We start from the raw sequence: 27,626 nt of genomic DNA, 5'->3' as shown, positions 1-27,626 counted from the left end.
CACAACCACTGAACCTGCACTCTAGAGCCCACGAGCCACAACCACTGAGCCTGCGCTCTAGAGCTCATGAGCCACAACTACTGAAGCCCGTGCACCTAGACCCCGTGCTCCACAACAAGAGCAGCCACCGTAATGAGAAGCCCACGCATGACAACGAAGAGTAGCCTCCGCTCGCCGCAACTAGAGAAAGCCCGCGCACAGCAACGAAGACCCAATACAGCCAAAAATAAATAAACAAACAAACATTTTTCAAAAATCCAAAATAATCCTATAAGAAAGGATCCAGCTCTGTGTTTTGATGTTTGACTGCTGACAGTTCTTTTTTTTTTTTTTTTTTGCAGTACATGGGCCTCTCACTGTTGTGGCCTCTCTCGTTGCGGAGCACAGGCTCCGGACGCGCAGGCTCAGCGGCCATGGCTCACGGGCCCAGCCGCTCCGTGGCATGTGGGATCTTCCCAGACCGGGGCACAAACCCATGTCTCCTGCATCAGCAGGCGGACTCTCAACCACTGCACCACCAGGGAAGCCCAACTACTAGCAGCTTTTAAGCCTCATCCCTCCTGCTGCCCCTTCCACCCAGATCGAATAAAAAAGCCCGAGTGCTCCCTCTTTTGGTCCAGAGGGAGAGTCAGACCACGGAAGCCTTCTTCCATGCCCAGAACCAAGCCTGTCTCTCTTCTTTTCTCTCTCAAGACATTTTTGGACCAGCTTGGGAAGCCTATTCCGCCCTCCCCGAAAGCCTCGTTCTGTGGGTAATAAACTTTTCATACACCCTCCTGGTGTGAGTCTGGCATCATCAGTCTCAACTGATGAGACTCAACATGTTGAGACATCGTCAGTCTCAACATCAAAACTTTTGGGTGGGAGGGAGTCCATCTCACTTGTTCAAAGTGGCTAAAACAAAACCCAGGAATCAATCATAAACTATTGTTTAGAGAAGAAAAGAAACATTTAGCACTCCGATAGAAAAGATAGAAAGCAGCTGGGAACACTAATGAAACAGTGTCCAATAAAATAGCTGAATCCACAAGACAGGAACCCCACAAGCCTGGGACCACTCAGACCCCGACCCCCTTTGCAGAGGGAACGCAGAGCCGCACCAGCAAAGCTCGGATTAAGAGCTGGCTGGTAGCTAGCCATGTTCCAATTCTACAAATCAAAATATAAATTTGAAAGAGAAATGTTAGTAAATTATAGAAATTTGCCTTACGTGTTTGGGGGCCAGAGGATGGGCGGGGAGGCCCAAGAGATGGAGACGGGGTTATGAAGCACAGAGTATGAGGTAAAAAATCACATCCTCCCACTTGTGGAATAAGACGAATGATTTTACTACCTGGAAAGCATCTGTCGCTGTGGTTTAAATAATGTTTTTCCTAAACCACTTACAGTTTTCAGGCTAAGCTTTCTCGGAATCAGTAATCTCTAAACATGTGTAATATCTTGATTTTACACCCTGCTTTTTGTACTCGTTTGGAGGAAATATGCACCAGATTACAGGAAGGCTCATCCAGGCCAGGGGTGGGGAGGGGGGGTCTGGTATAAAGGTCTCCACGGAGAACATGAGAAAACACAGCCCTTGTGCTGGTGCAAAAAAAGGGGGGAGGAACTTTGAGTTATGCTGTAGGAAGGATGAGAGAGCTGAGTTCCAGCCCTGCTTTTCCATAACTGACCTTAGGAAACTCATTCAACATCTCACTTCCTCAATTTCTCCTCCAGAAAGCAATGAGGTTCAAGTGGATGGTCTCTAAGGTCTGAAATCACTATAGTTCCATAATTCATGGTCTCTAAGCCAAAAGCATCAGGCTTAAAAAATTACAAAGAGAGGAGACGTGGCCAGATTCAATCCCCTTCCAGCACGACTTTTTTTTTTACCTTATGAATCCATCTCAGTGAGATTCCAAGTCTCAGACCCTACAAGGTCCCCCAGTAAATCCTGGGGGACCAGCAGCCCCTGTTATTTCCAGGGCTGGAGTCGATGGGTACCAGCCTCCCATCTCTGCCTCACACCCCTTTGGAAACCACGCCAGTCATGAGGTGAATGGGAAATAGCTCAGCCCTTCCAGCTCCTGCAGATGTTGTACGGGGTTTCTCCACAGGAGCCCCTCTCTGTAGCTGCAAGTGGCCGCTCTCGAAGAGACCCAACCAGAGGAGGGATGCGGTGAGGCCAGCCCCAATGCACAGAGCAACCGTAGCCAAAGCTGACTTAAACCCACAGAATGTGGACCAGGAAAAGGCTTGTTTGCTCTCCGTTTTGAAGGCATGAGAGAAGCTCCTGAGAACCAAGGAGTCAAGCGCAGGATGCCCTGAAGAATCTATGTTTTAATATTTTCTACATCACGCTGTTGACCAGCCAGCCGCCTGGCACATCTGTTTCTAGCTACGAAACCATTCGCGGAAAACACTCTAGCAAATGCCCTGCTCTCGCCTCCGCTTGAATCCCCGCCTCAGGTCACTCCTTCTCCTCCAGGACCCCAGAAAAACCAAGACAAATGTGGCTGCTCCGCGGTGAAGGTGAACTGAGCTAGGTCCTATTGACTCAAGGTAAGACTCTGCAAAAGTCACCACCAATTTACATCTAAGCTGCATCCAGTTATACCAGGAAACAGAGTCAGGCTTTGCCTCCTGACATTATGGCTTTTTCCCTCTTGTGCCAAATCATGAGCCGTGATCTTCCTCCTCGTGATGGATATATTGTGATGGAATTAGCTCCTCCCTCTTCCCTGAAAATGGAGAGATCTTCTCCCCAGTTTTTAAGCCCTCTTACCCCTCTTGTCTACGAAGGTCTTCATCCACATGGAGAGGGTGGCGGGCCTGCGAAGCTGAGGGACATCATGCCTGGCCAAAAGAAAGAGGACTTTCACTTTCGATTGCAAGATACACCCACAGGATTAGTGTTGCCCTCATGCTATTTACATAATTCGAAGAGCCAATCAAATATGGAGGGTGCATTCAGTCTTTGGGGAACTAGGATTAGGAGTGAGAGATGTCCCTCTGGCTTAAGAAGAGCCCATGGTTAGCAGGCCACCTCTGATGAGAAGTTCCTAGTCCAGAAACACTGCCCCCCTGCACACACACACACACACACACACACACACTCTCACACACAGCAGTCAGGAGAACAAGCCCATGATTTGCACATGAACGACAGCATCAGGACTTTCGACAAATAACGACAGTTACTCCCTCTTGTCCTGGGCGTTGCCAGGTACTGTGCTGGCCATTCTCCTCTCTGGTCCCGGATTCTTCACCTTGGTCCCCTCTTTGCTGCCCCTCTTTCCCCAGCCCTGACACCCACATCCACAAGTCCCCTCTGATAGGTGTCAGTGCATTTCCATTCAAAAAGATGGATAGAGTGACTGGGTATTCGTCATATTTGGACTACAAATTTTCTAGGAAAATACTAGTCATAGGAAAATGTATCCCTAAAATCCCAAGAACAAAAAAGTTGGTGAACAATACCATTTAGGCATGTGAATTAGTGAAAAATAAAATAATAAAATACGACACAAATGCGAATTCCCTGGACGTCCAGGGCTTAGGACTTGGCGCTTTCACTGTCTAAGGTTCAATCCCTGGTCAGGGAACTAAGATCCTGCAAGCCATGCAGCACAGCCAATAAATAAATTAAATAATAAATAAATAAATAAAATATGACACAAATGAACATACCTCAGAAACAGACTCACAGACATAGAGAACGGACTTGCCAAGGGTAGAGGGGAGGCTCAGGGGGAGGGAAGGATTGAGAGTTTGGGATTAGCAGGTGCAAAATACTGTATAGAGGGTGGATAAACAACAACCTCCTACTGCACAGCACAAGGAACTAGATTCAATATCCTGAGATAAACCATAATGGAAAAGAATATGGAAAAGAATATATAGGTGTATAACTGAAGCACGTTGCTGTACACCAGAAACTAACAACATTGTAAATCAACTATACTTTAATAAATTTTTTTAAAATGTCTGACGTGACCTTTAAGTTCTGTGCTGTAGTACTAGGGTTAAAATTGACATAAGTGGTTTTTCTTTGTTTGTTTGTTTTTGCGGTACGCGGGCCTCTCACTGTTATGGCCTTTCCCGTTGCGGAGCACAGGCTCCGGATGCGCAGGCTCAGCGGCCATGGCTCACGGGCCCAGCCGTTCCACGGCATGTGGGATCTTCCCGGACCGGGGCACGAACCCGTGTCCCCTGCATCGGCAGGCGGACTCTCAACCACTGCGCCACCAGGGAAGCCCGACGTAAGTGTTTTGAATATTTCAAATGTTACTCATTTTCTTCCTTCTGTCAGATCTCATCTGGCTTTCCAATCCCGATCACCCCTGATGGTACACACCTGATCCTGTCAAACAGGGTACCTTGGTCCTTTCTGGTGTAAGATTCAGTCTGTTTCACATTATAACTACCCCTTTCCAAATCCTTCCTCACACCCTATTTCTCCTCAGCTTCTCCCCAGGGGTATCTCAGGCCTGACTTCATGACCGTGTGCGTATGTGTGTGTGTGTGTGTGTGTGTGTTCAGTTGATGAAAATGCCTGTTCTGGTCCTCATAGCTGCTATGCTGACATCTTGAGGACATGCCTCTGCATCTACTGCCAGGGTCTCAGAGTGTTTAATGCTCTGATGTGTATTGTGAAATCTAGCACTTGACAAAAGTGCTCATTGGCTGGGGCACTGCTGGTCCTGCGCATCAAGTGCTCTCCTCTTTAACGTGGCTAATAAGCCTCCTTGGAAGCCCGACATTGTTCTCAAAGTCATTAAAGACCATGCATGAAATATCAGCCTCTGGCAAAACTAACTCCAAATAGTTCCCTATTAATAACTATGGTGTAACAATCCCACTGGCAAGGGATGAAACTAACTGCCTGTAAATGACTAACTGGTCTCAGTGTAACTGCGACCTTGTGCAGCTGAGCCCTGAAGAACACGAGGTGCTTTCTAGCTGGAACACTTCAGAACTTAGAGACTGTCCTTGCTGTTGAATTATAAAGAGCTCGTCTCACTGGATTAATGTCCCCCGTGTTCCACACTCAAATGCAGTCTTAGCTAGAAACCTCAGTTTAGACACCCATTGCCCTGCAAGCCCAGAATGATAATCTATTGCCAAAAACCTGGTTGGGTTTTCCAGAAAGAGCCAATTTGCAGATTTGGGGATGCCTTATCTTCCTCTGATTGCCTCCTAGCTTCTTCCCCATTCTACTCCACCAGATCCTTCCAAAAAGGAGGAAATGAAAGCTCTTACAGTCCAACAGAGCAAGCCTTCTGATGCCTTTCGCATCTCAGGTCTGCCGTAAATATTTGTGGCTAAGAAAGATGCTGAAAACTGCTGCCCTGGACTAATCTCAGCCTCATCAGAACCAGGTGAAGAAAAAGGGAAGGGAAAGGGTACTAATTTTAATGTGTGCAAGCAGTGCTGGGCAGCAGCATAGTGTAACTTGTTTATTATCTCTGTGTTACACATGAGAACATGCAGGCTCAGAGAGGCTATTAAACGTGTGCATGGTCACAGCAGTAGGAAGGCTATGATTTGAACTCGTGTTTCTGACCCAGAAACTTGTGCTATTTCCACCAGATCCATTGCTCTGTGTGGTACTTGACTACAAGGCAAATGAAAACAGAAGAGGTTTTTTAATAGACACCTTTATCAGACTGAAGAAGTTTCCTTCTCTTCCTAGCTAATTGACAGATTTTATCATAAATGGACATTGAATTTATCAAATGCTTTCTCTCAGTCTACTGAGATGAAACTATGTTTTGTTTTTGTGTGTATATGTGTTTTTTTAGTTTGTTAACATGGTGAATTACATAGATTGATTTCCAAATTTTATAACAACTTTGCATTCCTGGAATAAATTATTATTTTCCTGGCCATAATATATAATTCTGTTTATATGTTTTATGATACCGTTTGCTAAAATTTTGTCAAGACTTTTTACAACTATTCTCATGATAATATTCTTTCCTTATAGTGTCTTTTTGTCATTTTATTACTGTTTACTATTTATTAAAAGGTAATGTTAAATAACATTGTAAATCAACTATACTTCAATAAAATTGTTTAAAGAAACTTTTTTAAAAAGGTAAGGTTAGCCTCATAAGGTGACTTATGAAGGATTCCCTTTACTTCAATTGTCTGGAAGAGTTTAGGTAGAACTGATATAATTTTTTCTGCAAATGTTTGTTATGATTGATCAGTAAAGCATCTGGGCCTGTAGTTTTCTTTGTGGGAAGGTTTATAACTACAAATTCAATTTCTTTACTAGACTTAGGACTATTTAGGTCATCTATCTCTTTTTGAGTGAGCTTTGGTAGCTTGTATTTTTCAAGGACTGTATCCATTTCATCTAAGTTGTCAAATTTATTGGAATAAGATTGTTCAGAATAGGCCTTTATTATCCTTTAATATCTGTAGGGTCTGTAATGATGCCACATCTTTCATTTTTTTATATTGGCAATTTGTGTCTGCTCTCTTTTCTTCCTCATCAGTATAGCTAAGGTTTACCAATTTTATTGATTTTCTCAAAGAAGAAGGTTTTGGCTTATTAATATTCTCTATTAATCTTCCAGTTAATCTCATTAATTTCTATATTGTTCCATTTCTTCTTCTTACTTTAAGTTTAGTTTGCTCTTTTGACTATTTGTTTGTTTCCTAAGTAGGAAGCTGAAATCATTGATTTGAGACCTTTCTTCTTTACTAATATAGGTATTTAGTGCCCTAAATTTTCCACTAAGTACTGAATTAGTGGCATGTCACAAATTTTTATATGCTGCATTTTAATTTTAGTTTAGTGGAAAGCACTTTCCAAATTTCTCTTTTGAATTCTTCTTTGATCCCTGAGTTTTTTTTTATAAGTGTGTTGTTTAATTGCCAAACATCTGGGAATTTTCCAGAGATCTTTCTGTTATTGATAGCTAATATAATTCCATTATGATCAGATGGCATATGTTGTATAATTAGAATTCTCTTCAATGTATTGAGACTTCTTTATGGCCCCATATATGGTTGATCTTAGTAATTGTTCTATGTGCACTTGAAAAGAATGTCTACCCTGTTGTGGTTATGTGAAATGTCAGTTAGGTCAAGTTGGTTAACAGTGCTGTTCAGGTCCTCTTCTATATCCTTGCCAACTTTTTTGTCTACTTGTTCTATTCATTATTGAGAGAAGGACATTGAAATCTCTGACATGATTGTAGCTTGGCTACTGATCTTTGTAGCTCTACCAGTTTTTGCACTATACATAGTTAAGCTCTGTTATTAGGTGCATAAACGTTTATGATTATAATGACCTCTTGATGAACTGACATCTATATCATTATGAAATGACCTTCTTTTTTTTAATTTACTTTGTTCTGAAATCTACTTTGTCTGATATTAATGTAGTCACCCCAGCTTTCTTTTGATTGGTGTTAGCATGATATATCTTTCTTCATAGCTTTACTTTTAACCTATTTGTAAATTTATAATTAAAGTGTGTTTCTTGCAGATAGCATAAAGTTGTGTCTCACGTTTTATCCAATCCAACAATCTATTCTACTTAATTGAAGTATGTATCAGTTTGCTAGGGCTGCTGTGACAAAGAACCACAAAGCAGGTGGCTTAAACAACAGCAATTTACTGTCTTACAATTTTGAAGGCTAGCAATCCAAAATCAAGGTCTCAGACAAGGTGGGCTCTTTCTGAAGGCTGTGAGGGAAGGATCTATTGTTTAATTTTGCATGGTTTCTATTTCTGTGCCTTCAATCTTTTCACTAAACTGTTCTTCTGTAACGTCTAGTTTGTTGTCAGTCCCATCCAGTATATTTTTCATCTGAGACATTGTAGTTTTCATTTCTAGAAGCTCTACTGTAGTCTTTTTTATAACTTCCATGTCTCTAACTTTCAAACATCTATATAGAAAACAGTAATATTAATAATATTAATCTTTTAATGTGTTTGTTCATTCTAATCTGACTATAGTCAGTTCTGGGGGTTTTTTTGTTTTTTTTCTTGCGGTATGTGGGCCTCTCACTGTTGTGGCCGCTCCCGTTGCGGAGCACAGGCTCCAGACGCGCAGGCTCAGCGGCCATGGCTCACGGGCCCAGCCGCTCCGCGGCATGTGGGATCTTCCCGGACCAGGGCACGAACCCGCGTCCCCTGCATCGGCAGGCGGACTCTCAACAACTGCACCACCAGGGAAGCCCCATTTCTGGGTTATTCTTAATTGACTGACTTTTCATCATGAGTTGTGTTTCCCTTTTTCTTTGCATGCCTGGTGATTAGATGTCACATTTTAATTACATGTCACATATTTTGAGTTCTGATCTGTTAGGTAATGTATATCTTTGCATGCCCATAAATATTCTTGAAGTTTGTTCTGGGACGCAGTTAAGTTTCTTAGAATCTGCTTGATCCTTTTGGGTCTTGCATTTAAGCCTTGTCAGGCAGGACCAAAACAGTGTTTAGTCTAGAATTAATTATTCCCCACTATTGTAATCAAATCCTTCAGAGCACTCTATCCAATTCTCCATGAGTTATGAGCTTTTTCAGTCTGGCCAGAGGGAAGAGGCATTATTCTTGGCCCCATGTGGACACTGCGTACTATTTCCTCTAATCCCTTCAGACAGTTCTTTCCCGATCTCAGGCATCACCCATCCCTGGCCTTAGCTACATGGGATAGTGTGAAGGCAGGAGACCCCTCAGACTCTTCCCAGCCTCATGAAGCTTTGTATCTGTTGGCCTGGCATGTCTGGTATCACCCCATAAGTCGACAGAACTTCTCCTGCCACAGTTAGACCATTTGACCTATGAACCCCACCCCACCCTCTATCCTATTTGCTTCTGGGTCCTCACCTTCAGCTGGACAAACCCCTCTCAGTTCCTTGTTTGCTCTCACTCTTGTTTCACTCTCCCAAGCGATAATGGTGGCGTGTCTAACTGGGCAGTACCCAACGGTGCGGTCGGGAATGGGGTGGGGCCCCCTTCCCGGAAGCTGGCTGATGATCCTGAGAGCGGTTCGTCTGTGAGTGGAGCCATGTCTAAATGAGCACCTGCTTCGGATCCAACATGAGAAAAAGGGAGTGGAGTCCAGTGAGGTCAAGAGGCTGGTGGAGAAGACAGAGGGGGAACTCCCTGGCGGTCCAGTGGTTAGGACTCCGTGTTCTCACTGCCGAGGCCATGGGTTCCATCCCTGGTCAGGGAACTAAGATCCTTAAGCTGCGTGGCACCGCCATCAATTTTTAAAAGCTTAAAAAAGAGAGAGAGAGAGAGAGAGGGACCAAGGTGCCCCTGAGACAGTGAGTTAATAACAACAGACACTTATCTTTCGATCTCAAAGAAGCTAGAAGTACCATCCAGAAGTAGACACTCTTCCGATATTGCCATTAGCCGACCCTTCTCCTGGGGCCCTCCCCAGATACTCATCAACCTGTGGGGACACAAGTGCCCTGCTGGCCGTGGCTCCAGACCTCCTTCCTCCCACTGAGGCTAACTTTCTGCTGCATCTACTTCTACGCACATCTGTACGGCCACAGCTTTGACTTCATCTTGAAGCGGGCACTCACTCTCACTGTCACCAAACAAACTAGCGGAAATAGAGATGGAACCAACCCTACCCGCCCAACCCACTCGACCCCAACAAGAGTACTTGTCCCAGCCTTTGGCATGGCCTTAGTAAGGCTCTGCTGACAACTAGCTTTCAGACCAGCATCACCCCCTGCAGACCAGAGATCAGACTGGTAGCCCCAGGCCAGGTCTGCTCTTCAGAGGTATTTACTGGACCACATACTGTATTTACATCTTTAATTTCCAAACCTTTAAATGTCAGGAGGGTTTTTGTTTGTTTTTTGGGTTTTTTTATAAATTTATTTATTTTTGTCTGCGTTGGGTCTTCATTGCTGTGCACTGGCTTTTCTCTAGTTGCGGCAAGTGAGGGCTACTCTTCGCTGTGGTGCACAAGCTTCTTATTGTGGTGGCTTCTCTTGTTGAGGAGCACGGGCTCTAGGCCCGCGGGTTTCAGTAGTTGTGGCTCGTGGGCTCTAGAGCGCAGGCTCAGTAGTTGTGGCGCACGGGCTTAGTTGCTCTGCAGCATGTGGGATCTTCCCGGACCAGGGCTCGAACCCATGTCCCCTGCATTGGCAGGCGGATTCCCTGCACGAGCAGGGAAGTCCTGTTAGGAGGTTTTTACATTAAAATATTAATTTGCAACCTATCTTGAAAAATTAAAAGTTATGGCAACAATGGATTGACCTATGTCAATGACAACTTCCTTTAAATAAGCACTTATGTCCGGGTGGTCACATGCTCCACCTGCTGGCTTCACTCATGTAATTTACCTGTTTGGTCCCCATAGGCATTGGAGATCGCTACCTCTGCCACAGGTGGAATCTTGTACAGGATAAACATAGGCAGACGCTTTTTTCTTCTCTTTGTGGGTGTCACAAATATAATGTCCAGATGTAAGACTCTTTTTTAAGGGAGCAAGGGCACAGAGCAGTCATACTAAATTATAAACTAAAGACAAAACTCATAATTTAGCATCAAGAAGTTCTACTTTTAGGCTTTTCCTCTGGGCGCCTCACCTGCTTCAATTCTCAGAACTATGGTCTGTCTTTTGTCCTTTTCTTTCTTCTTCAAGATTTTTATTCTTAAAAGATTTCTTTTAAAACACTTATATACGGACACACAAGTTTTTGGCCACAGCATTGTCATCCTCTGCTTTGAAATGAAAACGGTATGGAAAACACATCACAAGCAAATTTTGAACCTTAAGAAAATGCACATTTTAGCGCATGTTTTCAATTATAGTGGAATGAATTTGAAGCTATGGAGACCCAGCTTGGCACAGTGAACAACTGGCCTGTGATCATCCCCACAACTTTCATCGTCTGATACAAACCAGCCTTCCAAACAGAGCCTTCTGAGGTCAGCTTCCAAGTGTCATCTGGCCAAACCCAAACCTTTGACGAAAAGAGGAAAATATGTATTATCCAGCCCTCAAGCTCATACAGCAGAGAATTAACTCAGGACATGAGATGCAGCCACTTCATTTCTCCTGCACATGGCATCTCAGAAGCACCAGCCTGCCTTTCTACCATCTTTTGAAACAGGAAAGCCAATTAGAGTACAACTTTGTTTTTATACATGTGTTGGCTTAGAGAGATGGTTTGCTTTTAACACCTATCCAAGTTGAGTGAGTGTCTTTCCTGAGTTAAAAATGGCACAGTGTTATTTTATGGCCAAATGTATTATTTCTTTGAATGTATTATAGGCTGGAGGATTCCAGAGGCCAACACTAGTCTCAAAGCATATTTGACAAGCCCAGGAGGAGTCAAATTAGCGTGTACCAGGTAGACTCCAAAGGGTCACTGGTTTCAATGACTTCCCAACCATTCTTTAAGAGGCTGGCAGTTCCACAGAAGTTCTCCTGCGCTGCTTCAAGAAGGAAAAAACCAAGAGTAAGGACTCAGTTCCCAACCCAGGCTTCAACTAGGGCAGCTCTGGGTTTTTGGGGGGTTTTTTGTTGTTGTTTTTTGGATATTTATTTAATTATTTGGCTGTGCCAGGTCTTAGTTGCGGCACGCGGGGTCTTCGTTGCAGCACGCAGGATCTTTTTTAGTTACGGCATGCGGGATCTAGTTCCCCGACCAGGGATTGAACCCAGGCCCCCTGCATTGGAAGCGTGGAGCCTTAGCCACTGAACCACCAGGGGAGTCCCGGCAGCTCTGTTTTAATATTAGCCTACTTTGAGTAACATTTCATTTAAGGAAAAATCTGATGGATAAAGAGTTTGAAAACCACTGCTTCAGGATATATACCATTTGGGCAACCTCCCCTCTTAAAAAAATGTTTTTTTAATAAGTAGCACACATGACCTAATATAACTATCCCTTGCTATCTAGTGCTATTTGCTTCCTGAATTTAGTTACGGGAATCCAGACAGACACATCAGGCTGCTTCTATTGCGAAACTGCTACTAGGCTCACATCGGCAAGTTCATATTGAATCTTCAATTCATCATGTCATTTTGAGCTTTTCCCATTTTAATCACTAAGCTTCAATCATAAAACTTAGGAAGGATTACTGACACCCAGAAAGAGGATCTGACAAAAGACTCAACCCATCTGACTAATCCTCAAGTCACATCTAATACTCAAACCCCCGTCCAATCATCATTCTAACAAAGAAAATGTTTTAAAAGTTTTCATGTATTTGGATTTCTGCTCATGTATGGAGCACACAATCGGAAACACAAAAACACTTGGTTACCCTTCAGCTGAGAAACTGAGAAACGTGAATCCTCCTGCAAGCGGACACAATAAACCATTCTCGACTACAGCACCTTAGGTAACTGGGCTAAGCAAAAAGCCACGCTCAGGGTCTAAAGGGAATGGGACACCTCAGGGCAATGGGACCCCACCGGAAGCCCTATATCCCTGTTCCTCAAATCTAAAGCTAGAAATCCTGACCAAACACGTTCAAATATGCTTTGGGGAATATTTACACTGAATATTCAAAACAGGACCAGCTTGGAATGCCCTGATTATACACTTGGCAGAGTCTTAAGTCCCTATGGGAAGTGTGGAGACCCAGAAGGGAAGCCTAGATGTTAGGAGGAGCCCGGGAGGTGGCCTCACCATTGTCTGTCGTGAGCCCTGAGCTTCACAGCTGTTTATCACATGTGGTCCCTGGACAGGTGTTGGCTGAGACGGAAGAATGCCCTGCGATGCTCAGGGACACGGTCAAGAACTTGTATTTGGAACCAGTTCCTAAAACTCTTATTCCACAACCAGAAAGTCCTGCGTGGCTTTTCTTTTGAAAACAAAATCAACATTTCTCACTTTGCATTCCTTTTTGCCAAACATGCAGGTTTCTTTTGAACATTTTCCATCTGACCCAACCTCAGTTAATTCTGTACATATTTTCAGACCAACTGTAGCAGACACTCCCCATTCACCAAGAAGAAGACATAAAGTGCACGTGAGGTAGGTCAAGAGGAGGAGCGAATACATAAGAGCCCAGGATAAGCTGAAGGACAGAGACCCAGACGGTGACCACTGCCAGGGTGACAGTGGCTAGAAGGCAGAGGCTATAAGCGAAGAAAAGCCTCAGATGTATGCCTTTCCCAAACCTCAGCTAATCATCAAATTTCAACTTGTGTTTAAGGTTGTTCGTGTTCTCATAATTATAAAAGATGACTGAGGAAAGTTTACAGCCTTGACTCCTGTTAAATCCGCCCTCTGTGAGCTTAGTTTCTCCATCCAGGACTGGACACAGACACACCAGCACCTACTTCTGGGAGTGCAGTATAGATGTCTGTGTTTAACAAGAGAACAGTCATGTAGGGTGACTTTCTCAAATCATTACATAGAATTATGGAAACTTTGGCACTAAGGAAACTAAGTTTTTGGTGAAAGTCCAAGAGAGAAAAGATATCGATGTAAAGTTCCATTTTTCCTTTATTCTCCCATTTCATGAAATCATTTGTTTTCCTTCTTTTTGTCTTTCTTCAATGACTATTTAATCACCATAGCTCCCAGTGGGGAAGGCAGGAGACTTCCAGCTTCAGAATGAGGGTGGGAATTGACATAATTTCCAGATATCCATACTGGTCCAAAAGGGCAGCCAGGATGCCTAATTGCCCCATAAGTCACATATGTGAAGGCCTGAATCCTTGTTTCCTGGATCTCGAAAGTGAATTTTGTCAAGAAATTCTTTCCAATACCATACGGAGGTCCCTTCTCCAGTTCAGCCCAACAGTAGGCTCACAAGGTGAAGGAGTGAGTCTCAGGGACTGGAGAGAACTGAAGGAAAGAAGTTGAAAATTGGCAGAAGGAAAGTTGAACGTTCTCAGTGACCCCGGGCTCTCAGGTGCACAGGTATTAAGTCACAAAGGGGACACAGGTGAGCATTGTTCATGGTCAAAGGGCAGAGCAGAGGAAGTGAAATTCAAGGAACCAAAGTATTAGCACTTGATTCTATCCCATCAAACTTAGGAAATATTATATATTTCCTGATTTCGCTAAATAAAATGCTTCTAGAGCTAATGTTGCATTTGGTTTCTTCATTTCTTTTTTCCTATTGATATTTCAATTCTCGATTGGATGCCAGAAAATGTTAAATATTAGTTCCCATCTTCATAAATATTAGCATCTTAATATTAAAATATGAAAGGTAGAGAAGGAGAAAAGCTTTCCTGAGAGCACTAGCTCCAGAGGGAAATTCAGGGATGAGAGATAGCTCTAGGGCGTTTTGTTTTCCCTGCATCCTCCCTTCCAGGGTCAAGCAGCCAACTGCTCAATGGGATCCTTTATCCACCCAGGCAGGGCCAGTGCATTTCGTCCAGAGTAGCATCTTCTCTCAGGAATAATGTCTCAGTGCAAAAAACAAAACAAAACAAATAAACAAACAATGACTTTTTATCCTTTCAAAATGTGGACAAAGAAAAATACAGGGTGGAGATGGAGGCTTTGCAAATGAAAGCCAGGTTTCTGCATCTTTTGTTAAGAGTTTTTAAAAGATGCTATGCTCTCAAGATTATGTATTAGCAATCACATAGCAATCAGTATTATTTCCATTCTTATAATATAAAGACAGCCCCAGACCTGTGAGCCTCTGATCCCAGTGGGGTTGTGGAGTTATTACCTTCCGGCAGGAAATCCTCATGTCTGTAGACTAAATAATAAATAAATAGATATATGTACCACTTTTTCTAATGTTTGCCCGTGCTTTATAAATAATAAAATGCAAGCTTGTAGGAACATTACTAAATTCGTATCAGCTTTCACGGTTATATTTTTTGCACTGATTTGACATAAAAAATACACATAACTGCCATAAAGCAGATTCACTGGAAATGTCAGATTTCTTTCTTTTCTTTTAATCAACTTAATTTCGATTCTGAGTTCCCATCGCTCTTGGATAGGCAGGAAATTCAAGCTGTTCTTCTCCGGGTTCCCCTCACCCACAAGCAGCACTAGTGCTATGTCGTCAATTCTCATCCATTCTCCACGGTGATTTTGTTAAGTGTGTAAATCTTCAGTGAGTTTAGGTACCACCAGGTGCTTGGGATCCAGTCCCACTGGGTACAGCTCACAGCTGCTGAGGGCTGGCACCTGTCAGGACCAGGACCCCAGACCTCTCTCCGCTCTGGGCCTCAAAGAAGAAGTAAAATATGTAGCAGAACAAACAATATTTCTAGCAATTATTCTACTATCACCTTGTATCAGCATCTAACTACAAGACATTTCTATCAATTATTCTACTATCACCTTGTATCAGCATCTAACTAGAAGACATTTCTATCAATTATTCTACTATCACCTTGTATCAGCATCTAACTAGAAGACATTTCTATCAATTATTCTACTACCACCTTGTATCAGCATCTAACTAGAAGACATTTCTATCAATTATTCTACTATCACCTTGTATCAGCATCTAACTAGAAGACATTTCTATCAATTATTCTACTATCATCTTGCATCAGCATCTAACTAGAAGACAGAAACCACACTAATTTTAACAGGAAGACTTTATTATAAAGAACTATTGACTATAACAGAAGATTGGCTATAAAGGGATGGAGGAGAACGCCTAATGAAAGAACAACTTGAAAAGGAGAGCACCCGCCTCCCGAAGGCTGGGATTCAGATCTCATTGGAAAAAGTGAGTTTGCAGCCCACTGAATGGTGGAGAGATTCTCTGGGCTCCCCTGAGCCAGAGCTGACCCACAGGGGCTGGGCAAAAGTTAGAAGACAGGGTAACATGGCCTGGGATTGGCAAGCTGGGAGCCTCCCAGTGGGGTGCTGCTGTACTAAGCTACAGACTAGGAACTGCAGCTGGACTGGCAAGCAGGAAACACCCCACCAGGAAGAAGGAGCCTCGAGGCTAAGAAGCCAACCACTAGGCTGCCTGCTAGACCTACCAGCAGGGATGCCACTGAAACTCAGTGGAGGTGAGCACCTGGATTCCCTCCTTGTGCCAACTGACTGCCACAGTGTGATTTAAAAAAGGAATCACACCAGAACAAGGATGTGCTGCCCATCCTCCTTTACTGTCAGTCTAGCACTCTACTGACAGAGCTTAGCGATGCGCCAGCCATGAAGGGGGAGGTGCTTACAAGGCCAAGCTCCATGTTCACAGAGCAAGCAATGAAGTGTGAATTTAGCACTGAGTAGCAATAAAGAGACGACTAGCACACATATGAAGAGTGCTGAAAATGTTTATGTTACAACAAGACCTCATGTTCACAGTGATTGGGAACTCATGATCAACATTAAACAATAGTAAGTTGCCTTCCATTTGTTACCTGTTTCTAAGACCAGGATTCCACCTCTGGTAGATGTCAGCTCCATGCACCTCAGTTCCCCACCTTCCAGAAGGACCTGGAGCAGAGACTCCTGTTTTCTTTTCCAGGACCCAGTCCTTGCCTCACCCTTCCCCCAGGGTCCATCCTTGTTACCTAATGCCCAAGAACCTGACACATTTAACAAATCTCCAGTGTGAGGATTACACTTACTGCAAAGCCTATTTGCGGATTAAAAGGCAAAGACTAAAAAAATTCATATATATATCACCTAATCAAATTTTCCGTGAATTTTTTATTAAACCTCTTTTTTGGTACGGTTGCATATATAACAGAACTTCCAAAAGTAGTTCACATGCTGGAATATATGCTTCTCTGACAAGAAATAAAAATTAATTATTTTGAATCACTGCAGCCATCTACAAAGAACATGCTTCACTGTTACAAATTGTACACCGGCCTGCCCGGTGTATCAGATTAGCTCTGATGGAAAGAAAGTAAATTTTGGCACATTTTATAATTTGGAATTAAAAGTCTTCCCTGGGGCTTCCCTGGTGGCGCAGTGGTTGAGAGTCCGCCTGCCAATGCAGGGGACACGGGTTCGTGCCCTGGTCCGGGAAGGTCCCACACGCCGTGGAGCGGCTGGGCCCGTGAGCCATGGCCGCTGAGCCTGTGCGTCTGGAGCCTGTGCTCCGCCATGGGAGAGGCCACAACAGTGAGAGGCCCGCGTACCGCAAAAACAAAACAAAAAAAGTCTTCACTGGGTTACAAAATGCTTATGAATTTTACTGAGAGAAATAAATATTGTAAATAATGAGGAAAAAACATCATTTGCAAACAACACAACCCTATATCATGAGGAGTAAAATTTCAGATTAAAGAATTAGAATTGATGAAGGTTTTCAATGAAGTGATCAGAAGCGAGAAAATGTTTTTTCCCATACACCAGCAAAAATGTATATAATAAAAGGGAAAAAGACATTCCACTAGGAAAGTATCAACAATGGTAAGTACTTCAGAATAACGAATCAAGAATTTCTATACCTTTCTGAAGAATGACTAGTGTCTAAAGAACGTAATCAAAGAACTTCCTGTAAGATTTAGGTCAGTGTCTAACACATAGAAGGCTCTCAAACATATTTACTGAATTGACCGGCATTGAAACCCTAACACATTTTGGTAAACTGACTTTGGTTTCCCCAATCATATTTGAAGATACACACAGTTATATGTCACGTCTGAGTTTTATCCACAGGGTTCTAAGCTTGATGATTTTGTTATCTAACGGCTTTGGCTTGAGAAAACCCCCAGGGCATGTGATTGGAATAGCACATTTGTGTAATAGGCAGAGTGGGGTGTCCAGTGGAATGTCCCTCCAAAGCGCAGCAAGGCTGGGGCAATTGTCTGGGCAGAGAACCAAGCTTGGGGAACGTTATGAAAAGCTGGTCCGAAGCCCATGTAATCAACACCTGCACACACTCACAGGCAGCGAGGTGAGGGGCAGGGCCTGCTCCTCATCTGGACTAAAAACGCATCTAGACACAGAGTGTACAGCTGGCATAGTTAGAACATGGGTAAAACACTAGGTTCCTCAAAACTTCCCCATCTATGGGGACAGACAAGGTCACATCGATTGTAAGAATTACTGCACTGGTTCTGGCCTGTCTTTGCCGATTTGAGACCCCTAGTCCTCCAGCCCTGCCCCATGCCCCCCCATCTTTAGTCCCCCTCACCCCTCAGTCTCGGTATTTCTTCCACCCCCTCCATCTCCACCATGAGCTGCGGGACCCTGCCCCAGCTGCAGTTGGGCTCTCCTGGTGCCCAAGCTGTTCTGAGGCAAAAGAAAGCAGGATGCCTCATCACCCACTTGAGTTGCATGTGGGTGAGATTACTGGAGAGATTCCATGGTGAAACCTGGAAGTACGTCTCCCCTCCAGTGACGGAGACTTTCCGACCCTGCCCGGCCCCTCTGCAGACGGGCAAACACACTCGCCTCCACCTCTCCCATCATCTGTTTGCCAACAAGCCCAAACTCCAGCATGGTCACCATTCAAATCTCAGGAGCCTCCTCATTGGTGGGCTTCCAAGAAGGGGCTGAAAGGATCGACCTTCCTTCCCCACCCCACAATCAGCGCAGCAGCCCTCTTCCATAGTCTCTGATAAGTAAAAGAAATATCAACTCAATCTTGTATAAAATACTCTGCAAATGCAGCTGTAAGGCAAGTCCCTGGCCTTATGCCCTTGTAGCTTGATGCCCATCTTAGACCCTCCCATATGAAATCCTGGCATCTCTGCCTCCAAGGATTCCCCCCACCAGACAGGCTTCAGTGGGGCCTGTCCAACTCCAGTGATAGATTTAGGGGAACATCTCAATTCCTCAGAGATTCACACCAGGACCCTCAGCACCTCCAGCCTAATGTCCTGCCATGAACAGCAGGGAAGCAGGAAAGCCGTTCTCTCCCAAACACTCTCTCCTTCCCCATGCAGTTTCCAAGGTGCACTTTCTAATAAGAATTATATTTAATAAAGTACTGGAGAACAATGGATATTTAAAGAACAAGAATTTTGAAACAGTTGCTCATATCTGAATTTCCATTTGGCATTTGGAGCAAGGCGAGTTACGGTTGTCTGACTTTTTGATCCAAAAGGAGGACCTGAATTATTTGGAGAGGTTTTTGGTTAGATTTGAGGGGGTTTGGGTTGGTTGTTCATTTGCGGGGGGACTGAGTTTGTTAGCTCAGTCATTGGTTGGAATTTTAAATGATGGAGGCTAATTTAGCTTTGACAGAGCAAATTTGCCCATAGGTACTGATTTGAGGGGAAAAAAAAAGAACATGCAAACAAATGCAGTGACTCAGGACTCAAGAGACTGGGAGGGAATATAAAACTACCCAGGGAAGACATTTGAAAGACGTGCCATGAAATTTCTTCTGCACAAGTTTATTCTACCTATTTACCCATGGAAATATTTTCTCCCACGGGCCATTAACATGTTTTGAAAGGATGATAAAGGAAAGAAAACAATAATGTATAAGTTGAAACAAGATATATAACATGGAAATGCAAATATTTCATACTCTCGTACCAAAAAATACATCATTATGTATAGATAAAACAATATTGTGACACCACTTCCTCCCCACTGACCAGATTTGAGGTGCAATATTTTCTATTTAAGGTCCCCAAGGTAATTTACCATCAGATTGTCAAGGTCTCCACCAGCCTGGCGTGGGCAGTTTACTACTCTACATTCCAAAGGGCATTGGGACATCTTGCAAGCCAATAACAGAACACCATGAGGAGTGTAGCATAGACAAGGAAGCACCTTAGACATCACGTCACTGCTGCTCAGAGCCTCTGCCTCCTGCTGCCTCTTCAAACAGTCCTCTTTCTCCTCTTCGTAAATATTCACAGCAATTAACCCAAAATATGAAAGATGTGCATGCATACCCCAACTTTACAGTGTTTACAATAGAAAAATGAAACAACCTGAATACCCAAAAGTTGAAGAATGCTTAAATTATGGTATCCCAACCCAACAGACTACTACGAAGACATTTTAAATGATGAAGATTACGGAAAATGGAAAAATCAGGGCACCTCACATCATTTTTTTTTTTTTTTTTTTTTTGGTGGTACGTGGGCCTCTCACTGTTGTGGCCTCTCCCGCTGTGGAGCACAGGCTCCAGACGCGCAGGCTCAGCGGCCATGGCTCACGGGCCCAGCCGCTCCACGGCATGTGGGACCTTCCCGGACCAGGGCACGAACCCGTGTCCCCTGAATCGGCAGGCGGACTCTCACCCACTGCGCCACCAGGGAAGCCCAGGGCACTTCACATCTTGAGCTACAGGGTGCCCATAAGGTCTGGATCCATAGGCAAATGAACATAGGAAATGATTTATTGACATTACGTTACAATGTGTGATGTATGAAATGACATCACATGTTATATTCAACGTCTTCCTCTCAGGGCAGTGCACAGGAAAGTTGCGATGGACACAGTGCATTGAGGCAGCATTTCCTCCAGCCCCTGTGCCTGCATCTGTGATGATCTGTGCCTCCAATTTTCACTAACTAAACATGTGCTTTTAGCAGATCCCAGAAGAAGCGATCAAGGGTGTTCAGACCTAGCAAGCATGTAGCCTTCTCCCACTGGCCACATCATCCACTCTGGTTTGGGAAATGAATCTGCTAACCACTCTGGAGTAATGGGGTGACGTGTTCTCACTCAGTGATCCTCCCCAGCCCTTCAAGTGCAGGCATTAATTATCGGTCACTTAAAAGTAGTCAAATATGTCAGACAGTTGCCTATGTAAGCAGACTTTATGGGCACTCTGTCTATGGACCCAAGGTTTCTGACATATCTGGACACGGCTTGAACACTCTTCAAGTACTGACCAAAAGTACCAAAATCCTCCTGGAAAATGACTCATCTTTAAGAAGAAAGGAATCAGGGACTTCACTGGTGGTCCAGTGGTTAAGAATCCACCTTCCAATGCAGGGGATGTGGGTTTGATCCCTGGTCGGGGAACTAAGATCCCACATGCTGCGGGGCAACTAAGCCCGCACGCTCTAGAGCCCGCACGCCACAACTAGAGAGAAGCCCACACAGCGCAACAAAGATCCTGCGTGCTGCAACTAAGATCCGAAGCAGCCAAATAAATAAATGAAAATAAATATTTTTTTTAAAAAAAAGAGAAGAACAAAGGTACCAGTGTTTAGAAGCTTGGTCCAAGAAAAACTCTTTTGGGCTAAAAACTTTTTTGGGCTAAACTCTTTTGGGCTAAAAATCTCTTTTGGGCTAAACTCTTCTGAAGACAGTTTATCTCTCTGGTTGTCCCCAGAAAAGCTCTCCAACAGCAAGATTTCCTGCATCCTAGAGAGAGCAGGGCTGTGAATAAAACTGACCGAGATTTATAACAATCCTGGGAAGACACTGCGACACAGCTGTGCTATCTTAAAATTATGCAGCGTGGTGTAGCCTGACTATAATGCCACCGAGACCATATAGCTACGGCCCCAAACACCCTTGGGTAATGAAAATTAAGAAACAAAGACCATTTGACTGGCAGAACCTTAGGAGAATCATATTATGAGCATCAAGAAATATTTGAGGGCTTCCCTGGTGGCGCAGTGGTTGAGAGTCTGCCTGCCGATGCAGGGGACACGGGTTCGCGCCCCGGTCCGGGAAGATCCCACATGCCGCAGAGCAGCTGGGCCCGTTAGCCATGGCCGCTGAGCCTGCGCATCTGGAGCCTGTGCTCCGCAACGGGAGAGGCCACAGCAGTGAGAGGCCCGAGTACCGCAAAAAAAAGAAAGAAATATTTGAGACTTTCCTACATAATTTATGAACTCCAAAATTACAATAACCTCTTACACATATTTTACCTTCATCTCAGTGTACACTGTGGGTCTAGTATGACTGGCTGGTGTAAGGAAGTGGACAGAACCTTCTAAATAGGATGACTAAAATTTATCACCCAAATCAGGAAACTGCTGAGGATTTAAAGAAGCACTGTCAGAATTACGCCAGGACATCAGGTATAAGCCAGGACTGTCCCAGGCAAACTGGTACATCTGATCACCCTATAAGTCTGCGAGTCATGGGAAAGAACGCTTGTGTTTCTAACTTTAGCCTTTTGTTCTAATCGGGTTTTCATCCCATCACATGCTATTGCTCTTTCAGATACAACTTTAATCACCCAGAGCAAAGTCCAGGCTTTCACAGACACCTTGATGAACCCTGCCAAAACGAGAAAATCCAAAATAATAATCCAATATACAAAGATTTTTGACCTTTCCACCTGCACCCTTACTCCACAGAGATTCAGGGAGGCATGTTTTCTAACCAAAAGGAGGCAGGTAGTTCAAAACCATCCCACCTCAGGGGGCTGCCTCTTGTTCATTCAAAAAAACAGTTATTAAATGCCAGGCATCCCTTGAAGTGTTGAGTGGTGCGGCTTTTGAAGAGTCAGGACCATCACCTGACTCACTGAGTCTTACTTACATTCAGAGATGAATAAGGAATCAAACATATCATGTGGACTACCATGAACCAACAGAGTCTACTTCAGTAAGAGAGCGCAGGAAAGACGTCTCTGAGAAGGCGACGTTTGATCTGACTGCAGGACAGACACTGTCCAGGGTGACACACCCCTTTCACAGGTCAAGTTAACTTTGTTTCCAGCCCTACACCAGCTTTTCCTGTTTCCTCCCAGTTTGCATAGATCACACATGTTAAGGGCAGTGGCAGTGACCCCGTGATGGTTTTCTCACGAAATCGAATGAATACAGATGAAGAGGAAAAGGTTTTCATTGCACATTTGGGACGACCAAGGAGGTTGGAATTATCACCACCGAGGAGTGTGGCTTTCATCACCATGCTCCTCGGCAGCCCTTGGCTTAGGGATAGTAAATGAAGTCTGCACCCGGTGGAATGCCGAGGACAGGCAGGGGCTCGCAGGACTTATGACCACAGTCCTTTCCCAGGGCAGCTTTTTTTTTTTTTTTTTTTTTTTGCGGTACGCGGGCCTCTCACTGTTGTGGCCTCTCCCGTTGCGGAGCACAGGCTCCGGACGCGCAGGCTCAGCGGCCATGGCTCATCGGCCCAGCCGCTCCGCGGCATGTGGGATCTTCCCGGACCGGGGCGCGAACCCGTGTCCCCTGCATCGGCAGGCAGACTCTCAACCACTGCGCCACCAAGGAAGCCCCCCAGGGCAGCTTTGAGCTCATGTCTGTGCTACAGCTGACCAGAGGGGTGGTTGTCTGAACCCGTAATATTCCCAGCATCATAGTCTCCACTGGCCACCATCCCACTGACCCATTCATTCTTGTGGTTGGATTATTCCTGGTGTCTAATATCTATTCGCCCTGCTGGCGGTTTTACACTGAGATTTCTTATTCCACTGTTCAGGACTAATTAGAACAATCGAAGCCTCTCTCTTCCAAACATGAGCCCCAGATCGTTAAATCAGCGTCAATCTGGTTTGGGTCCTCATCATCAGCTTTCCACATTCCTCCTTTTTCCAAACTTTAGGTCGAGATTGCTGCCCTCCTTTCTGCAATATGTGAGTTTTGGAAATGTAACAAAAAACAAAGTCTGAATAGCCTTCTTTAGCTGCAGCCCAGAGCAGCCCAGAAGGAAATGGGATAATGAAGCATGTTCTTCTAGTCAGCCCGGGTTTGTTACCAGGTCCAAATGTGGCTTTTGCCTTTTATAATACTTAGATCATATCATTGACTCAAGTTCCATAGCTTAGCCCACACTCCACTTTCTTTCTCTCTGCGAATCTTCCATCCAAAGCCAGTTATCTATAATGGCATATTATATTGGGCCATTGTTCACAGATAATTTACCCAATTGTTCTTTATTAACTCTCCTTAGATTGTTTTCAAATGTTTTCTCCTATTTGCCAACATAGGTAATATATTTTTCATTCCTCTTCTACATATTAAAATACTGTTGGGACTCCACCGGCGGTCCAGTGGTTAAAAATCCACGTTTCCACTGCAGGGGAGGTGGGTTCAATCCCTGGTCAAGGAACAAAGATCCCGCATGCCGTGCAGCGCGGCCAAATAAATATATAAAATATTGTTATTTGCCATACTATTTGAATCCTAAATAGTTTTTTCCAGGTATTCTTATCGCTTAACATTCAAGTAATGCCCCATAATACTAGCAAACTCTAAAATAGCACTTATTATATGTTCCAGGCACTGTTCTAAGGACTTTACATTTGTTAACTCATCAAATCCCCTGACAACCCTCTAAATTAGGTATTATTATTACATTTCACAGATGAAGAAACTGAAGCACAGACAAGTTAAGTAACTTGCCCAGTGTCACACAGCTAATAGTGCTGGGCCCATAGCAGATCTAACGCATTTGCTCTCGGCACTTAAACTTAATAATAAAATTTCACATTCTTTTTGTCCATGTTTAGTGATCATCAAATTCCCTACTTATCTCTTTTCTGAAACAGAAGAAATAGATCATACCCCCCCAAAATCATAAACATAGTACAAATGTCACCCGCTTTGGATTTACTGATTAAATTGGATTGGCTGTACCTCTGCTATGCCAAGGGAACAGGTAGTTCCCTTGCAGATAAACGACTTAGATACATTAGCTTTTCCAGGCCACCAGCCTACTATTTAACTCATTAACATTTAGGAGATTTTTTTACCCAAATTTTCTAGCTTGGTGCACCAAACTTTTAAGTCTACCTCCAGCTTCCCTTTCTTTTCTCATCCCTTAATCTTCCCTATGTGTCACCAACTTCCTGTGGTCTCTTGTGTTCATGCCATTAGCCCAGAATGCCCTCCCCCCTCCCCCAACTTTTCCTTCTTTTTTAATTAATTTTTATTTTTCTCAAAGTTAGACCTGTATGTAATTTTTTAAGAAAAATAGTTCTATAAAGCTTACAATAAAGAAAAACAGCAGTCCCCTACCCCATTTTTCCCCAACCCAAGTCTTAAATACTTTCAACTCTTTTAACTGTCTTCTCCATATTTCTAAACAGTATGTTTGTTAAATGGATTAGGATTATGTTCATTTTCACATAACAGAAAACCTTTCTACAGTGATAAACAAGTAAGGAATTTAATTCACGCAAAAAGAAGCCCAGGTGTTAGACATTCCAAGGCAGGAATAATCTCAAAAGGTTCTTCAGAAACCAGGCTCCCACCTCTCCATTTCACCATCCTTGCTGGTGACTTTCATCTACATGGTCAAAAGATGGCTGCTGTACCTCCAACCATTGTGTCCACATTCCAGGAAAAAAAGAATGGGGAAGAACAAAGAACTCTTTCCTAGTAAGGCTTTGCCTTTTATTTGGAAAGGGATATCCTCTGCAAGAACTTCTGCCTGTGTCTTCTTTAGTGTTCTCAAAATTATCAGTTATTAAGGCTTGGGGGAAGGGGGAGTTTTCTGCTCTTCATATAGTGTCTCTATTTCCCCCAAGTTCCTTTTTTCTGTTTATGTGTTTGTCATTTGTTTGTTACTGATATGTCTTTAATGTTGGAAACTTTCCCCTAAGTCTTGTAATCTTTGTCTCCTCTTCCTATTTAAGAGTAAATCTCAAATGAAGTGGTTGGAATATCTGTGTATGGGCAGGACTCGTGGACAGGGCACTCCACAACAGAGAAGCTGGAGTGTAGTTTTAATTTGACACATATGGTTGTCAGTATATGGACATGTTTTCTCTTGGGCTGCTTAGTTTCCCCAGAGAGAACTCCTCCAATACCCTGTTTAGGGCATATAAGCTTGGTTGCCAGCATCCTGAACATGGGTGGAGAAGGTTCTAAGGCATCTCACTGTCTAGCATGTAACCCCCAGCCTTAACTGTGTCCTGAGTCCAGAGCGCGTGTGATCCAACGTCTTCTGCGATGGTACGGGTTGGGGAAGGAACCTAAATACAGCTGCAGACGTTCAAACAGCCCTCCCATCCCAGCTCCACCTGCATCCTCAGAAGTTCCTGGTCTCCAGATCCTGAGCCTTTCAGGGGCCCTGCTGCACAGAGGACCCCTGGCCTTCCTTCTATGCCTGCTTAGGTTTCAGTTGTGTCTCTCTGCAGGTCGGTTCCCACTCACCCAGATGTTTTTTGGCTTCCAGAATATATCAGGTTCCTCTCTTCTGTTTTCTTTACCAGTTACAATTTTTTTAAGTTTTTAAATCACTACATGGTAGTTTGAATGAAGATTCCTGAGAAAGCACAGGCCAAGTCAGAGTCAGTTTTTAGGTATCAAGAATGCAGAGTCCAGCTCGGTGCTTTGTGACCACCTAGAGGGGTGGGCTAGGGAAGGTGGGAGGAAGACGCCAGAGGGAGGAGATATGGGGTATATGTATATGTATAGCCGATTCACTCTGCTATAAAGCAGAAACTAACACACCATTGTAAAGCAATTAATAAATTAATAAATAAAATATTAAAATAAAATAAAATATTAAAATAAATAAATAAATAAAATATTAAAATAAAATAAAATATTAATAAATTAATAAAGATGTTAAAAAAAAGGAATGCAGAGTCGTTTACTCATGTATTACCTGAGGAAAAGTTAGAAACAGCCTACATTTCTAATAATAGACCAATGGTTATAAATACATGATGGGATATTAAGTAATGGTAATAAATGGGGTTTTCAAGAATTTGAATGCCATGGGGAAATGGTCAACATAAACCACTAAGTAAAAAAGCATTATGTTCCCAAATATGTAACACATTTGTTGGAGAAAAAAACAACTAGAAATATCTCACCTAAAAATATCTTAGAAATGGTTGTTAATGGTTGTCTTTTTGTCTTTGTTTATTTTTTAAAATCATCTAAAATCAGGATATTTTTATGACCAGAATATCTATTATTTTTAAAACCTAACTCCTTTTAGCTGTATAGCACAGGGAACTATATTCAATTTCTTATAACAATCTATAATGCAAAAGAATCTGAAGAAAATATATATATGTATAACTGAATCACTTTGCTGTATACCTGAAATTAACATAATATTGTAAATCAACTATACTTCAATTTTAAAAAGCTAAAAGAAAGAAATAAGAATGCAGTCTTTCCCTCAAGGCCAAGTTCACATGTCTGCTCCTCTGTGAAGCCGTCCCCAACTTCCTGTCTGTTTTACCCCACCCAATAAATTAGCCACTTCCTCTCTTTTATTTCCATAGCACTCTGCACTTACTTCTGTCATCCCTCTTATCACTCCACATCATGATTATGGTCAACAACTTGAGTCATTAGGTAAAGGCTAATTAAAATCAAAAGAGATGCCACTATACACTAAGTTAAAATGCTTGACCATGTCAGGTGCTGGTGATGTGTGAAGCAGCTGCTGGTGGGACATTTCTTTAAGAGTTGAACACACATCTACAATACGACCCAGACCGTCCACTCCTAGGTATTTATTTACCCAAGAGAAATGGAAACATGTCCATACAAACTTGCATGCAAATATTGATATCAGCATTCTTTGTGACAGCGAAAACCTGGAAACAATCCAAATGGAAATCACTGAATGGATCAACAAACTGTGGCATATCTGTACCATGCGATAGTGCTCAGTAATAAAAATGAGCGAACGCTTGATACGCACAGCCGCGTGGAGGAATCTCAAAATGATTATGCCAAGTGGAATAAATTACACAAAAGAGTACATGCTGTGTGGTTCGTTGATACAAGTTTCTAGAAAATGCAAACTAATCTATAGTGATGGAGAGCAGATCAATGGTGGCCTGTGGATGCGGAGTCAGAGAGGGACAAAGGAAGGATTGTCAAGGGCCACAGTGAAACTTTTGCGGGGATTGTATGACCATTGTCTTGAGCGCAGTGATGG

The 27,626-nt window shown here is 43.3% G+C and overlaps 1 long non-coding RNA gene across 1 annotated transcript in view; it reads right to left on the bottom strand.

The window, feature by feature from the left end:
- Positions 1-27,626, bottom strand: part of LOC117196270 (uncharacterized) — a 54,430-nt gene that overhangs the window by 7,079 nt on the left and 19,725 nt on the right. The window lies entirely within an intron of this gene.

This window comes from Orcinus orca, chromosome 12, assembly GCF_937001465.1.
Source record: "Orcinus orca chromosome 12, mOrcOrc1.1, whole genome shotgun sequence".
Taxonomy (NCBI): Eukaryota; Metazoa; Chordata; class Mammalia; order Artiodactyla; family Delphinidae; genus Orcinus; species Orcinus orca.
Note: the sequence above shows the minus strand (reverse complement) of the source record. Positions and strands in the feature narration are given on the sequence as shown.